We start from the raw sequence: 16,450 nt of genomic DNA, 5'->3' as shown, positions 1-16,450 counted from the left end.
CAGGCGGTGGGAACTTGAGATCCCTATTGGAAGTCAGCGGACAACAAAAGAACCGTGAGTTAAACGAACCACAACCACACCGCACTGGCTTCCTCCCAAGTCAATTTATGCAGTCAGATTTTGAGAGTGTATCAGATGCCTGCAGTGAGCCGTGCCTGGAGCATAGCTTGCAGCCAGGTGAGGCTGGAGAGGCCGCGGCCCTCACAGCTTCCAGCCTGCAATGGAGAAGTCCACCGAGGGAAACTGCGTGGCTGCGGATGATCAGACTGTGACTCGTGCAGAGGGAGCTGTGTGAATACTCTGTATTAATGCTATAAAAACTCTAGGAAGGTTTTCATTCCTCTTTTTTGTTGTTCTTGATTATGTTGGTTATTTGTTTTTTTCTTGCTTCTTTATTGATTTCTTCATTTTACTTTAAGGTTTTTCTAGCTGTTCTTTTAGTCTTCTTTTATGACTTTCTCTTCTCCATATTCATCTCCTCTTTTCCTCATCTTATTCTTGCCTGGCCTTCCTTCTCTGCCATGACCCAATGCAGCTCTTGAGGTTCTTGGGGTTAAGGACCAGCGAGAGGACGAGAAAAAAAAGAGAGGACAAAGCTGGAGCCCTTAGCCGCCTGATGGGAGGAAAGGAACTGCTCAACCACTATGACACCTTTATTTATACACTGGGAAAGCTGATATCAGTTTCAGCCCCTCTGCCCAGCACCCCACTGCCTGGCAGGCCTGGGCCCTTGCCCTCTTGGTGCTGGAACAACTTGTTTACATAGCTTGCTTTGGTCTTTCTGTTTTTTCCGGGCTGGCCTTGTGTTAGCCCCACACGTGGGATCAATCTCCAGCTTCAGCGGCTCTCTGCACTTCTCCTCTTCAGCTTTCATGTGGCACACATGTATATGGGTCTGTATATGCACAAAAGAAAATAAGGATTAACGAGGGCTATAACTTACACAGTACTAGTCATGGGTGTGTCAAGGTATCCTTATCACAGCTGTGCTTAGAGGATCCAAACAAGACTACAAACGTATTGACAGGTTCTATCAATCTCACAATTTCCCTGAATCTAAATACACTTCCCTTCCTCTTTCCAGCTGCATAAATATTCTCTTAAACTCCCTCAACACTAGCCCTTTACCCCAACTGTAAAAATAATTACCATAGAGTTCAACCTCCTTTTTGTTTTTTACATATGGACATCTTTCTTACCCTCCTCTCCCCACTAACATAACCCATCTTCTTTCCTTTCTTTTTCACTTTTTCCACCCTCCACATCCCAGATGAACCACAAAGGGACTGTGAGGACCACTGATAAAAGGGTGAAATGGTCAAAATAAGTTTATGTTTATGAAGGATGTCTGGTTAGAGCTCTCTCTTTACAATATAGAGTCTGAGTTCAACCTAATTAAATTGAATAGGTTGAATTGGTGAACAATACTTCTTGCAACTACAGCCAAAATCACATCACTAAAAACAGAAACTAATTCAAAATATCTTCATATGAACAAATTCTCTGTTAGATCTCAACCCTCACTCAGATCTTCCAAAGACTCCAAACTCTCCCAATGCAGATCAAATAGGAAATCAAACATCACATAGCCAAGCTGCATGAAATGCTTAAAGAATAAAAGAAAATTAGCAAGCTCAAAGATGACATAACCTAAAATATACTGCTAGAACTAACCAACTGACCAATAAAAGCTGACCAAAAATATTCAAATTATGAATGGCAATTTATCAAAGAAATACACTCCTCAAATAGATGGGAACAGAAATTCTGCAGATGAAGAATTCTATTGAATACACAAATAGAAGACATGATCAATGTGAACAAAGCCTCAGACCTTGAGGACAGAATGAAAACACATGGTGTACTCAGAGAAACCATGGAAATAACAAGAGAGCAAGGAAAATTCATCCAACATCTATGGATGATGGTAAGAAGACTAACTTAGGGCTGAGGATTTAGCTCAGCGGCATAAGTGCCTGCCCCGCAAGCATGAGGTCGTGAGTTGGATCCCCAGTACCAAAAAAAAAAAGACTAATTTAACACTAACTGGAGTTAGAAATTATAGGACAGCTCATGTTGAATAAATACTCTATTTACAGAAATCATAGCAGCAACCTTTCCAAATATGGAGAAGGAACTTCACATAAAAGGTTAACAGAATGCCAAACAATTACAGGGAAAAAAGAAGGTCCCCATGACGCATCATAGTCAAAATCTCAGAAATCCAAAACAAGAACAGAACTTTAAAAACTGTGAGAAGAAAGCAAAAAGTCACTTCCAAAGGCTAAATCATTAGGATGACACAAGACTTATCAACACTAGCTTTAAAGACCAGGAGACCTTGGAATGAAGTGCTTCAGACCCTAAAAGAAAACTTTCAACCCTGACTGGTATATCATACAAAATTATCTTTCAAGATTGATGGACAAATAAAGACATTCCACGACAAAGATGCCTTAAGAAATTCAGGAGCATCAAGCAGCATTCATAAATAGTCAACAAAGATCCTGGCCTGCTGTAGGGTCTACAGGGGCAGCAGCCATTGTATGGTCATAAGACTGCAGGCAAGGGACCCTATCCACATTTCCAGTGCTGAGAGCCACCCACACTGCTCTCCAGGTGGAGGAAGGCAGAATTGGCTCCCTCTGGACCTCCTAGTGAGGAAAGGAGCGCCCTATCTTTCTTTCTGGCGCTGTTGGAGGAGGAGAGAGAGAAGTCAGAGAAGGCTTCCCATCAGGAGAGGTGGCCTCTGCGCTGAGGTCCTGTGAGGTACACGCTGGCCCGCCAGGTGGTATGAGTGGTTGACTGGAACTAATAAAGCTAGAGAACTCGACTTATGGGGGTTAGCCTACAACATACCCAGGACAGCAAGAAATCTCTGCGTTCTGTGGCTTGATGGAGGACAGCAGGCTGGCGGGACTGTGGATGCACACCAGTGCTCCTAACTGTGCAGCTGAGTGAGTGTCTGTGGCACCACTTGAGCCCGGCTGCTTGATGTGGGACCCACAGGCAGCAGTTTTCACAGAGAATCTCCTCTTACTAGGTCACTGGCCCTGCTGTCTGCAAATTCTGCTCTGAGGACAGGAAGCGATTCCAGGACAGGGGTGCAGGACTCAGGGCTGAGAAGGCTGAGCTCTAGGCCTCCTAGGGGATGGGATCTCACCCCCACCATGTGTTATTCACAGCTTCAGGAGGTCACAGGAATGAAACCGGAGCCGGTGTGGTGGCACACCACGTGGTGGCCCTTAATCCCAGCATTTGGGAGGCGGAGTTAGGAAGATCACCAAGAGTTTGAGGCAGCTTGGGCTACACAGTGAGTAGATAGCAAGCCCCAGTATCACTGCTTCCCCCCACACCCGCAAAAAAATAAGTAAAGGTTGGAAGAAACTTTTAAAAGCAAAGAAAACAAATAGTCAAGACAAATCCTATAATGCTTTTGTTGTTTTGTTTTGATTGGTTTTATTCTGTTTTAATTTTATTATGTCCGACGGTATGGACAGCTACTTTGAAGAAAACAGACATTATGGTAGTCATTGTTGATTTTCTATTATCTTGATTTGAAGTCCTGTATCATTTTCATTCTGTTCTGATTGGTTTTATTCTGTTTGATTTTATTCTCTTTAAACTAAAAAAATAGGACCTGGGGTTTAGCTCAACACCGTAAGTGCTTGCCTCACAAGCACAAGGTTGTGAGTTTGATCCCTGGTACCAAAATAAATAAGTAAACAAAATTTTTAAAAAAAACAGTCAATAAGAGATAATGAAGCTGACAAAACCAAAAAGTCTGGTGGAATGAGTACATCAAGCAAGGGGAGAAGTTAAACAAAAAGGGAAAAATAAATTAGTCAACAAAAAAAGAACATAGTAACAGAAATGTCGATGCTTTTTTTTTTTTATCTTTTTCATTTTTATTGGTACCGGGGATCAAACTCACGACCGCCTGCTTGCAAGGCAGGTGCTTATGGCGCTGCGCTAAATCCCCAGCCCCCTTGATGCTTTTTAATAATAACTTTCAGTATAAATGGCCTTAGTTCTTATAGATTGGCAGGCTGGGTCATAAACAAACAAAATTCCAACAGTTTGTTGTATACAAGAGACTGACTTAATTCAAAGAAATATATAGACTAAATTCAAAAATAGAAATATACAGACTTAAGTCAAAGAAATATATACACTAAAAAGCAAAGAATGAAAAACATTCCATGTACCAGACCCAAAAAGCAATCAGGAAGAGCAATTTTATTCTCAAAGTAGACTGTAAGCTTAAATTGATCAGAAGAGGCAAAGATACTACATATTAGCTATGGGAGCAATTCAACAGGAAGAGAGAACAAGTGCAAATATATACAAACAGTATCAGTGCATCCAATTCTGTAAAACAAACACTAATCGACATAAAGGATCAAATCAACACCAACACGATTCAAGTGGGGAAACTTTCAAAAATACATCATCAACTGCTGGGCTGGTGAGTTCAAGGCCAACCTGGACTACAAAGCAAGAGCTTGTCTCAGAAAATAAAAACAAAAACAAAGCATAACAAAAAAATGAACTAAACAAAAAACTAACAACTGAACAACATCTTTGAACAATGGTCTTAATAGATAGACTTTTAGGAAGATGTCAGACAGAAAGCAGAAACAAATCAGTGTCTCCAAGATTTGGAATCCGGACACTGGAAAATAACAATTTAGGGAAGAAAGGAAAGAAGGAGGCGCATCCTGGCAACCCAGGAAATATGTGAAGGGAAAACTTGAGCCCACACAGAAAGAGACAGATCTCAACACAGAAGGAAGGTTCGCTGTGGCTCTCCCTGGTTCCCAGGAGAGAGGAGGCTCAAATCTGCCGAGACACAGTGAGGGCAGGTGACTCCAAAGGCCTCCAGGGAGAACTGCACCAGTGGATGCTGCAAAAGCTGGAGAGTGACTCCAGTGCAGGCAATGAATGCCAGGTCTCCTGGAGAAGGGACGTGGCCCAGTGCCATCCTAGAGAGGGGTCAACTGACCAGGATCAGCCTGCACCAGAATCAGCGCTCGCCCTCGCCCTAACCCTACTGCAGGTCTGCTGGGATCACCCAGCACAGACCTGAGCTCTGTCTGCCTCCTTTGTCCCTGCCAGTCATGCCCTGAACTGGACGCTACCACAAAACTGTCAGCCCCAGAAGACAACCACAGCCTTGAATCACAGAGAAATTTTCTTTAGTTTATTCCCTTTGCTTCTGGTTTTGGTTTTTTTTTCCTTCATTGTTTGTATTTGTTTTCTCATTACTGTGAATATTGTATTGAGGGGTTTCTTTTTGTTTTGTTTTGCTCTATTTTATTGTATTCTTGTTTTTGTTTTCTTCCTCCAATCTTCATTACCAGTTTCCTGAAGCTGGGGTAATCTTTCTTTGCCCTTCAGCCTTGCTTCTAATAACTTTCTCTTCTTTTGTTTCTACGTTTTTTTCTCTTATTCTTTTTATATTTTCTCTGAGGGTAAAATATATTGAGTGGCTATTTACTGTGTGTACTTTTCTGATTTGTTTTAAATTTTGTTATATAGTTATAAATTGTGTTCCTATGGTTAAAGATGGCAAACTAACAGATGTCACAGTTTCTGATTTTCTAGACTGTGCTTAATGTTATCATTATTACTGATTATTCTACTTTAGCCATGGTGACATAGTTGTGATCAGTTGTTCTTCCTCGTACGTCAGTGCCAGTACTATATGGATGTCATAAGAGATACCATAATCCAGGCACCAAAGAACGAGGCCAGACAGGAAGCAAGCTGTCATCCCTAATAAAGAGACAGGATCTTGGAGAGACTCAAAAGCTAGGTACACATAAAATATATCTCAGAAAAGTAATCGTTTCCTAAAGAGATCTCAACACTTATAATGAAGCTACATACTACAAGTAATTTATAAGCATCAATGCAAAAAACAAATAGAATTTTAATTTCTTCTAGAAAATGAGAAGAAATGGAAGCAAGATTCAACCCCAGACCTGGCCAGCTTATCCAAGGCAAATCCAGTGGGGAACTGAGGTGGAAAACCCCAAAGGCCAGCCAACTGAACTTCCAAAATGGTAGCAGTGGAAGTAACAAAGCAGATGAATGAGTTCCTAGGGGAGAAAAAAGAAACAATTACAAAGATAACTAAGGTGATGATGACTATAATGAAGGATGTGAATAATGAAGTTACTGAATCTAGGGAACATACAAAAAAAAAAAAAAAAAAAAAAAAGAAGGGTTTAGGAGAGCAATGGAAACCATAAATGCCCAACATGGGAAAGAATGATTTCATAAAATAGATTCAGACATTCAGAAAATTAAAATTCTATTGAAAGTATACACAGCAGAATCAACCAATGCGAAGATAGAATTTAAGCTCTAGAAGACAAGATTGTAGTTATCAATCATCTAATGAAGACTTCTTTAAAAATAGCAAAGGACTATGAAAAATCAATTGATCAACTGCTAGATAATGCAAAGAATAGTAACATGAGATTAATTAGAATCAATGAAGAATCAAAAGATAGCAAAAAAGACATTTTAAAAATCTGTTAACAAAAGTAACAGCAGAAAATTTCCAAAGCACGGAAAAAGAATTTGACATACACATACATAAGTGAGGCATGTAGAACTCCAGTTAGCCACAATCAGAAAAAAACCACCAAGACATATAATAATCAAGATTTCAGAAATTCAACACAAGAACAGAATATTAAAAATTGTGAGATAAAAGACATAAATTGCCTATAAAGGAAACTCCATCAGAATCACTGCAGACTTAACACAAACCTTAAAGTAAAGGAGAGCTTGCAGTGAAGTATTTAAAGCCCTAAAAGAAAATAACATCCAACCTATATTGTTATAATTATCTTTCAAAATTGAAGAAGAAATAAGATGCATTCACAATAAAGAACACTTGAAAAAATTCATGCCCATTCAACCAGCACTCCAAAATATTCTAAAGGATATTTTAGGAAGATATAAGGAAGACTGTGATTCCATGAACACCAGTGGAAAGAATATACCAGGACAGGTAAGCAGTTAGACAGAGGGGAAATAGAGAACCAACAACAGGAAAATAATGTGACATGGATAAGTAAATGCATATCAGTTACAGTCACCAATGAAAGTGATCTCAGTTCACCAATCAAAAGAAACAGACTGGAAGACTGGATCAAGAAGCAAGCTCCAATAATACGCTGTATGCAGGGACACATTTCACTCAAAAAGAAGTTAAGAGACTGAAAGTCAAAGGATGGGAAACACTAGTCCATGCAACAGGAACTCAGAAAAAAGTAAGGGTAGTTATTATTAATTTGCCGTGGATTTCAAACCAAGACTGATCAAAAGAGATAAAAGTGAAAGTCACTACACATTGCATACTTGGTAATGGAACAACCCAAGAAAAAGAGATAACAATCCATATATATATATATATATATATATATATATATATATATATAATCAGTATACCCAACTATATAAAAGAAACACTAATGAATATGAAAAGTCAGATAAGCACTAATACAATTGTAATGGGGTACCTCAGTATCACACTGTTATAGACAGATCAAATATACACACACACCAAAACATCAACAAATATCAGAATTAAACCAAACTTTTGAACACATGGACTTAGTGGATATTTATAGAGTGCTCCACGCTACAATAACAGAATACAGCTTCTTCTAGCAGCACATGGACTTCCTCTATAGTAAACTACATAAATCTTGCAGAACATGCTTAAATAAATGCAAAATAATTGAAATTATCCCATGCATATTATCACATCATAATGAAATGAAAGTGGAAATCAGTGGCACAGAAACCACAAAAACTGGGTAAACACATGGAAATTAAATAACACCCTCAGCCGGGGATTTAGCTCAGCAGCATAAGCATCTGCCTGGCAAGTTTGAGGTTGTGAGTTTGATCCCTGGTACCAAAAACAAATAAATAAATAAAAATAAATAAATAATACCCTCCTAGCTACTTGCGGTGGCACACTCCTGTAATCCCAGGATTTGAGAAGCAAAGGCAGAGAATCGTTTGCAAGGTTGAGACTAGCCTGGGTTACAAAGTGAACCCACAGCCAGCCTGAACTGCATAGTGAAACCCTGTCTCACAAACAAAACAAAACAGCAACATAAAGTCTAATAAGTAATATCTTCTTGAACAACCAATGAGTTACAGAAGAAATTAGAGTTTCTCCAGTTAAATGACAATGTCAATAAAATATCCTGGAGCTTACGGGAAGCAGTGAAAACAGCTGTATGAGGGAAAGTTACAGTAGTGAGCTCTCTCACATCAGAAAAACAGAGCAAGCTCAAATAACTTAAGGTGCAAGGTTCTAGAAAAAGGAGAGCAAGTTAAACCCACACAGCATACAAGGGCAGAAATTATAAAGAATAGAACAGAAATAAATGCAATTAAGACTAAGAAAATAATGCAAATACTCAATGAATCAGGGAGTTTGTTTTCTGAAAGATTAAATAAGAGACAAACACTTAGACACCCTTATCAAAAAAGGAAGAAAAAGACACAAATCCATGCAATTGGAAATAAAAAAGGCAAAACTACAAAAGTTTCTGCAGAAATTCAGATTATCAATATCTACTCTGAGAACATGTATTCTTACTGATAGAAAACTCAGATGAAATGGTCAATTTCCTAGGTACATATGAATTACTAAAGCTGAATCAAGAAGATACAAAAATTCTAAATAACCTAATATCAGTCAATGAAATTGGAGTTATCATTGAAAACTACCAAACAAGAAAACCCAGGTCCTGATGGATTCATTGCTGAATTCTACAGGAACTTTAGAGAAGATCTAATGTCACTACTCCCGAAGTTCTAATGGAATTGAAATGGAAACAATTCTCCCAAATTCATTCCTACAAGTAACCACTACTCTGATACCGAAATCAGAAAAGGATCCAATCTAAAAAAGAGAACCACAAGTGAATATTCTTAATGTACATAAATTCAGAAATCCTTAGTAAGATATTGGAAACAGAATACAACAAATTATCAAGAAGATTATATACCATGACCAAGTAGGATTCATCCCAGGGACTCAAGGATGGCTCAATACACACAAATCAGTATGTGTAATACACCATGGTAATATAGCAAAGAACAAAATCCATGATCATCTCAATAGACAAAGCATTCAACAAAATCTAACATCCATTCATGACAAAAATCCTAAAGAAAGCCTGTATCTCAATCTGATAAAATCCATCTATGACAAGCCATGAACCAACAGCATACTAATGATCAAAACCTAAAAACCTTTCCTCTAAAATCAGGAACAATACTATCCACTATCAGCACTATTGTTCAGAATAGTTCTGGAAGCATTAGCCAGAGCAGTTATGCAAGAGAAATAAATAAAAAATAATAGGGATAGGAAAAGAAGTTAAAGTATTGTTATTTGCTGCTGACATGATACTCTATATAAAAGACAACAAAAACTCTACCAAAAGACTCCTAGATTTAATAACCAAATTCAGTTGTGTGGCAAGATACAAACACTCCAAAATAAAAGCTTTGCTACACACATAATAAATTCACTGAGAGAGAAATTAGAGAAACAAAACCTTTCACAAAAGCATCAATAAAAATGAGATACTTGGGAGTTAATCTAATGAAGGAAGTGAAAGAGCTGTACACTGAAAGCTACAATACTCTGCAAAAGGAGACCTAAGAGAATATCAGAAAATGGAAACATTTCCCAAACTAGTAAAAATGGCCATACTTCTAAAACTGTTATACAGACTTAATGTAATTTCAATCAAAATACACACAGCATACCTCAGAGAAATAAAGAAAACAGTCCTAAAATGCATATGGAACCATAGAAGATCTAGAATAGCAAAGCCACTTCTGGACAACAAGGAAAAGGCAGATGGTACCCCAACCCCTGATTTGAAGTTATACTACAAAGCTACCATGATAAAAACAGCATGATACTGAGAGGGAAATAAACATCTGAGGATCAATGGGACAGGAAAGAAGATGTTGAAACAACTCCAAGCATATTCAGTTACCTTATCTTTGACAAAAGGACCAAAAGCCTTCATTGGAAGAAAGATAGCATCTTTATAAATAGTGCTGAGAAAACTGGCTTTCCACATGCAGAAAACCAACCTAGACTCATATCTCTCATCATGCACTAAACTAAAATCAAAGCAGACCAAAGATCTACATTTCAAAACAGGAACTTTTTTTTTTTTTTTTTTTTTTGGTCTGTTTCCTTTTTATCGGTACCGGGGATCGAACTCACGACTGCCTCCTTACAAGGCAGGTGCTTATGCTGCTGAGCTAATCCCCAGCCCCAACACAGGAACATTTAATGTGTTGAAATGTAGAATAGGTAAGACTCTAGAAAACACAGGAATAGGCAAAGACAAAGCCCTCATGCACAGGAAATATTACAAATATTGAACAACCAGGATCACAAATTAAAAAGCTTTTAGCACAGGAAAAGAATCCACTAAAAGAGGGAAGAGACAACCCAGAGAATGGCAAAAAAATTTACCAACTACTCCCCGGACACAGCACAAAAATCTAGAATATCTAATGAACTTTAAAAAATTCAGGTTCTCCCAAATTTAAAAGCCCAACCCAAAAATGGACATCTGAAATGAATATCTGTTTCTCAGATGAAGAAGTATAAACAGCAACTAAATGTATAAAAAATTGCTCAACATCACTGGTCATTCAAGAAATGCAAATTAAAACAACACTGATATTCCATTTCACCCCAGAAAGACTGGCTATCATCAAGAAATCAACCAATAACAAATGCTGACAAGATTGTGGGAAAAAGGAATGCTTTTCCCTTGCTGGGTGGGAGCACATATTGGTACAACCACTGTGGAGGACAGTATGGAAAGTCCATTTGGTCCAGCTATTCCCCTGCTAAGTGTCTTCCTGAAAGAGTTAAAAACATCATACCACAGTGTATAAGCATGTTTACAACAGCACAATTTCTAATACCTAAATCTTAGAAACACCCCACATGCCCATCAAAAGATAAATGGATAAACAAAATGTGATATTTATATATAATAGAGTACTATTCTGTCATAGATAAGGATAAATTTGAATCATTGGTATGAAAGGGGTGCACCTCAAGATTATACTCCTAAGTGAAATAAATTTGACACAAAAGTTTAATTATTGCATTGTTTCCCTGGTATAAGAAATCCAAAGTTTAAATGAGGAGCATGATGGAGAAAAGATATTGGGAAGTAGGAAGAACACGTTTGAATGGGAAGGGAAACCGAGTGTGCTGGCTCTCACCTGTAATCCCAGCACTCGGGGGGCTGAGGCAACTGGATCACTGCAAGTTTGAGGTCAGCCTGGGCTACAAAGTGAGTCCCAGGCTGGCCTGAACTTCATAGTGAAACCCTATCTCAAAAAGACAAAACACAAAAACAAATGAAAAGAGGAACAATAGAAGGGAAGGGGGAAGAGAAAGGAAAAAAAGGGAATGGAAAGAAAAAAGCATGTATAAATGAGGAGGAGTGGGGAATGAAAAAAAAGAATTGAGGTGTTATATACAGATTCTATGATGAATGTGATCAATATGCATGTCAAATATGTACTAATTAAAAGAATAAAGTTTTAAAAAATGGACTTAGTATCTACAATATTCTACTCTACAGTATACAACAGAATAAACATTCTCAGCAGTACATGGGACTTTTTCTAAAACTGACCAAATACTCGTCCATAAAACCTCTTCAAAAAATATAAAAGAGTTAAAATTATGCCATGCATACTATCAGATGATAGTACACTGAAGCAAGAAATCAATAACAAAGAAACCACAGAAATTTTACAAACACCTGGATATTAAATAATACATGTTTGAACACTCAATTGGTCATAGAAATCATCAATCAATGCCTAAAACCTAATAATAATGCCAGTACAACATACCAGCACTTATGAGACACAGTGAAAGCAGTTCTAAGACAGAAGTTTATGGCTGAGAGCACTTACATTAAAAAGAGAGAACTCAGGATTCCAGTGCCATGCACAGGCTGTTGCAGGCTTGGGGAGAGCCAGACTCAACCCTCTCTCTCTGTGAGTTAGCATCATTTGCAGACACAGAGGTAGAGGACTGGCCTCATGGGAGGAGATCCCTGCCCAGAGACCAGCACCATAGGTGGGGAGACCCAGCCCCAAGCCCCTCTCTGTGAATCAGTGCCATTTGAGGACTTTGGAGCTAGAGAACTACAACCTACAGGGAGGAGATTTCCTTCCCCCAGAAACCATATCATTTTCATTGTTTTTTTTTTTTCCCTGTTGGGGTTTATTTTCTTCTGTTTTGTTTATATTAACTCTGATGGCATGTGCAGCTATTTGAAAGATAGCAAGACCTGTTATGGAAGCCATTATGTATTTATTACTGGCTTGTTTTGAGATTCTTTATTGCATTCATTGTTATGTTTTTATTGTTTATATTCTATTATGTTCTGTTCAGTTTTTAATATGTCCAAAGGTGGTATCTGCAGCTATTTTGAAGACAACAAAGGCATTGTGATAACTATTGTTGATTTCAAATGGTTTGGAAGTCCTGTATCACGTATTCTGGTTTATTTTGATTGATTTTATTCTGTTTTATTTTCCTTGGTTTTTTCTCTTTAAAATTAAAATAAATAAATAAAAATAAAAAGGGTGAATTCAAGCAAGTATCCTAATAATATGCCTTACAAAAACAAAAATAGCCCAAATGCAAACCTAGTAAAAGGAAATAATAAGAAGAGAGTGGAAATTAATAAAATTGAGACTTAAAAACAATAAAAAGAATCAATCAAAAAGCTGGTTTTGAGAAAGAATAAAGAAAATAGATACACTTCAGCCAAACTTTACAAAGAAAAAAAAAAAAAACCAGACCCATGTCAATGCCGTTAGTAATGAAAACATGAAATCACAATGTCCACTGCCCAAATCCAAATCATTAGTAACTATTGTAAAAATTGTAATGTTGAAGTGGACAGATTCTAAAACATGTATGAATTAATATAACAAACTGAACCAAGACATAAAAATCCTAAACAATCCAATAACAATGAAATTGAGACAGTAATGAAAACCTATCACTAAAAACAAAAACCCCAAGACCTGGCAGATTCTCTGATAAATTCTATAAAAATTTCAGGGAGGACATACTCCTAAAACTCTTTAATGAAATTAAAAGGGAATGAGAGTTGCCAAACACATTTCTGGAACCTAGCAAGGCTTTGACTTCAAAAACCAGACAAAGACCCATTAAATACAAAGGAATTAACCTAAACATGAAGGGAAAGACCTCTACAATGAAAAATACAGTACTCTAGAAAACAGATATTGAAGAGGACACCAGAAAATGGAAAACTATCCCCTATTCCTGGGTAAACAGAATCAAGATTGCCAAAATGACCCTTCTTTCAAAATTGGTATACAGATTTAGTGCAATCCCAACCAAAACACCAACAGCATTCCTCACAGAACTAGAGAAAGCACTCCTAAATTTTATATGAAATCAGAAGAGACCCAGAACACCAGAAGTAATCCTGGACAACAAAGCAAGCCAGAGATATCACAATCTCAAATAATCAAGTTATATAGTGAATCTAATGACTAAAACAGCATAGTACTGGCAGAGGAATGGATATATGGATCAACAGAACAGAATATAGGGTACAGAAACAACCCCAGGCACATTTAACTATGTCATCTTAGACAAAGGATTTGAAAGTATACACGGGCAAAGATAACCTCTTTAACAATTAATGCTGGAAAAACTGGCTATCCACATGGAGAAGACTGAATTTAGGCCCATATTTCTCTACATTAAAATAAAAATGGATCAAAGATCTAAATATTAAAACACTCTGCTTGAAAATAAAATAGGTAAAGTTCTTAACACATAGGCATAGACAAGGGCTTTCTGAACATGATTCCAACTGCACAAGAAACAACTCTGAGAATTAACAAATAAGATTATATCAAATTAAACAGGTTCTGTATAGCAATAGAAACTGAATTCTAGTGCAATAGAGAAGCAAAAGTACAAAAAGAACAGGTTTATTGAGATGAGGATGTGGGAAGGAGCACACAACCCATGGAGGCTGCGCTGTCTCCTTCAACCGGAATATGGGGGGGGGGGGACATATGTAACCTTTGAGCAGGGGTGGTACTTAGGGCAGGCATTGATAACATGTGATGAGCTGATTGGAATTTTCTTCATGCATAAACAGGAAGGGGAGTTGCAATTAAGGCTGAGGAAGAAGCAGAAAGCCGTAAATGTTCCTGCCTTGGCCTTCTGTCATGTTAGATCAGCTCCATAACCATTCAGTAATTTATTCTAGGGCAAACTCATTTACATGTTTTTATTGTTAGGAAAAAGGTGAAGTCTGTCTCTTACTACTTCCTGCTGAAGGGGGCACTGCATTGGTGTTCAGGAAGGTTGATGGGAGGATGGTTGCTGTCCATGTAGAAGCTGGTACCAGGCATTTCAGGCAGGACAAAGAATTAATCATTGATGAATGCTCACATCCTAGATTGGAAAAACAAAGAGACAAGGTGGTATGAGGAGGCAGGCCACTAATCATATTTAAGGACCCAGGAGAGGCAGAAGGAAAGGTGACTTTGATTTAAATATGTCATTCCATCAGGGGCAATGGTGAGGTAGAATCTGAAAAATAAGTGTGGGGTTAGGAGGAGTTAAGTTATGAGAGGTGATTATTCTCTCATCTGAAAGGGTAAAAGCTAAAAGTGTAGCTAGGTAGGACTTGTCTTTGGTCCAGGAGTTGAGCTGCAAAGAATAAGAGGCATGTGAAATAAAAGGCCTGATGATTGAATCATATTTGGGAAATTACAGAGAGTGTGGGGTGGGCTGTGGCTGTGTCACTATAAGGGAGATGAGAGGCTAGACCCACAGGGATCACATGTTTGACTAAACATCTGAGGGCCGAGAGAACTAAGATAGTTATAATGAAAAATTTTAACCAATAGAATAGAAGGGATCAGAAACCAAATAGGGTAATAAAACATGACCTAGCCTGAAAATTGTGGCTGTGGGGCCTTAGTGAGATGGAAATGGGAGATAGGAGATGAGATGACCTCTCACAATGTGAAGAGTCGGGGGAGTTAGGGTTAGGAGGGCAGCGATTAGCTTGAGTGATGTGGAACCAGTATGGCAGTTCAGTGATCTTGACCTTCCTTGAGGAAGACCATGTATGGACCACTCCATTTTAGTTGTAGTCCTGTTGAAAGACTTGAGGAATAAAGGCTGGACCATTATCTGACTGAACACTCTGAGGTAAACCAAACCTTGGGATGATTTCCTGTAACAGAAGTTTAGTAACTACATCAGCAGTCTCCCTGGTTGAGGGAGATCTAGATAGATATCCTGAGAAAGTACAAACAAAGGTGAGAAGATATTTGAGAGTTTTGTGGTGGGACATGTGTGTAAAATCTGTCAGTCCTGACCAGGGGAGTGTCTGCGAAATTGATGAATAAGATAGAAAGGGGATGGTATTCCTCCCTGAGGAGAGGTTCTACTATAGAGATGACAGCTATAAGTTGTTGAGACCTCAGAGTGTCTGGGTCAGTCTACCTAAACACAAAGGAATCCTGACAATCAGGGTATAAGGAGGATGGTAAAAAGAAAAAAGGCATTTTAAAGATCTATGACTGTAAAGTAAATGGTGGAGGGAGGGATATGATAGAGCATGGTATAAGGGTTTGGCAGCACTGGGTGAATTGGAGTAACAGCATCATTGATTATCCTAAGGTCTTATATCAGATTATAGGACCCACTAGGCTTGAGTACCAGGAGAATGGGAGTATTGTAGGGTGAATGGGTAAGTTTAAGAAAACCATTTCTAAAAGATGCTTGATTATAGGTTTAAATCCATGTAAATGTTTAGGAGCTATAGGATATTGGAGAATGCAAGGAAAAATTGAAGGATCCCTGAGATGAATTAAAATAGGCATGGCATGGGTAGTGTGGGTGGGATTGGAGGTATCCCAAACTATGGGATCAACCAGAAAAGGAGAAAGGGGAGGGGATGGCTTTGCAGTGCACTATGAGGGTGTTTGGAGGACAGAGAGCTGTGGGGAGGGAGAAGGTAAAGGAGAAGTTAAGCTTTTGAAGATCTCTACCTAAAAGAATGTGGGACATGTTGGAATTTTTAGGAAGCCATGGGTAAAGAAGAATCTAGAACAATCTAGAACCTGCATGTTATAGGCCCAGTCTGCAAAGCTGCATGGGTCAGCCATCAATGCCCCCTATAGAGACTGAAGACTTTATACAAGGGCCTGAAAACTCAGGAAGAACACTATACATGGCCCCTATGTCCTTAAGTACAGAGAATGTCTTACCTGAGACCTTCAGTGGGTTTGGGGCTTTGAGAAGGATACCTTAATGGGGGGATGTGGACCCCAA

At 38.4% G+C, this 16,450-nt stretch overlaps 1 long non-coding RNA gene across 1 annotated transcript; it reads right to left on the bottom strand.

Moving 5' to 3' along the window:
* Positions 1-481: 481 nt before the first annotated feature.
* On the bottom strand, positions 482-16,072 carry LOC134477664 (uncharacterized). Its single transcript, XR_010049768.1, has 2 exons — positions 14,426-16,072; positions 482-895 (listed from the first exon to the last, which is right to left on the bottom strand). It is a non-coding gene; the product is annotated as an uncharacterized LOC134477664 (long non-coding RNA).
* Between the last annotated feature and the right edge of the window lie 378 nt (positions 16,073-16,450).

This window comes from Cavia porcellus, unplaced genomic scaffold (genome assembly GCF_034190915.1).
Source record: "Cavia porcellus strain 051 isolate PalLab524CR breed Dunkin Hartley unplaced genomic scaffold, mCavPor4.1 scaffold_9, whole genome shotgun sequence".
Taxonomy (NCBI): Eukaryota; Metazoa; Chordata; class Mammalia; order Rodentia; family Caviidae; genus Cavia; species Cavia porcellus.
This window is presented reverse-complemented; position numbering and strand designations above follow the sequence as displayed.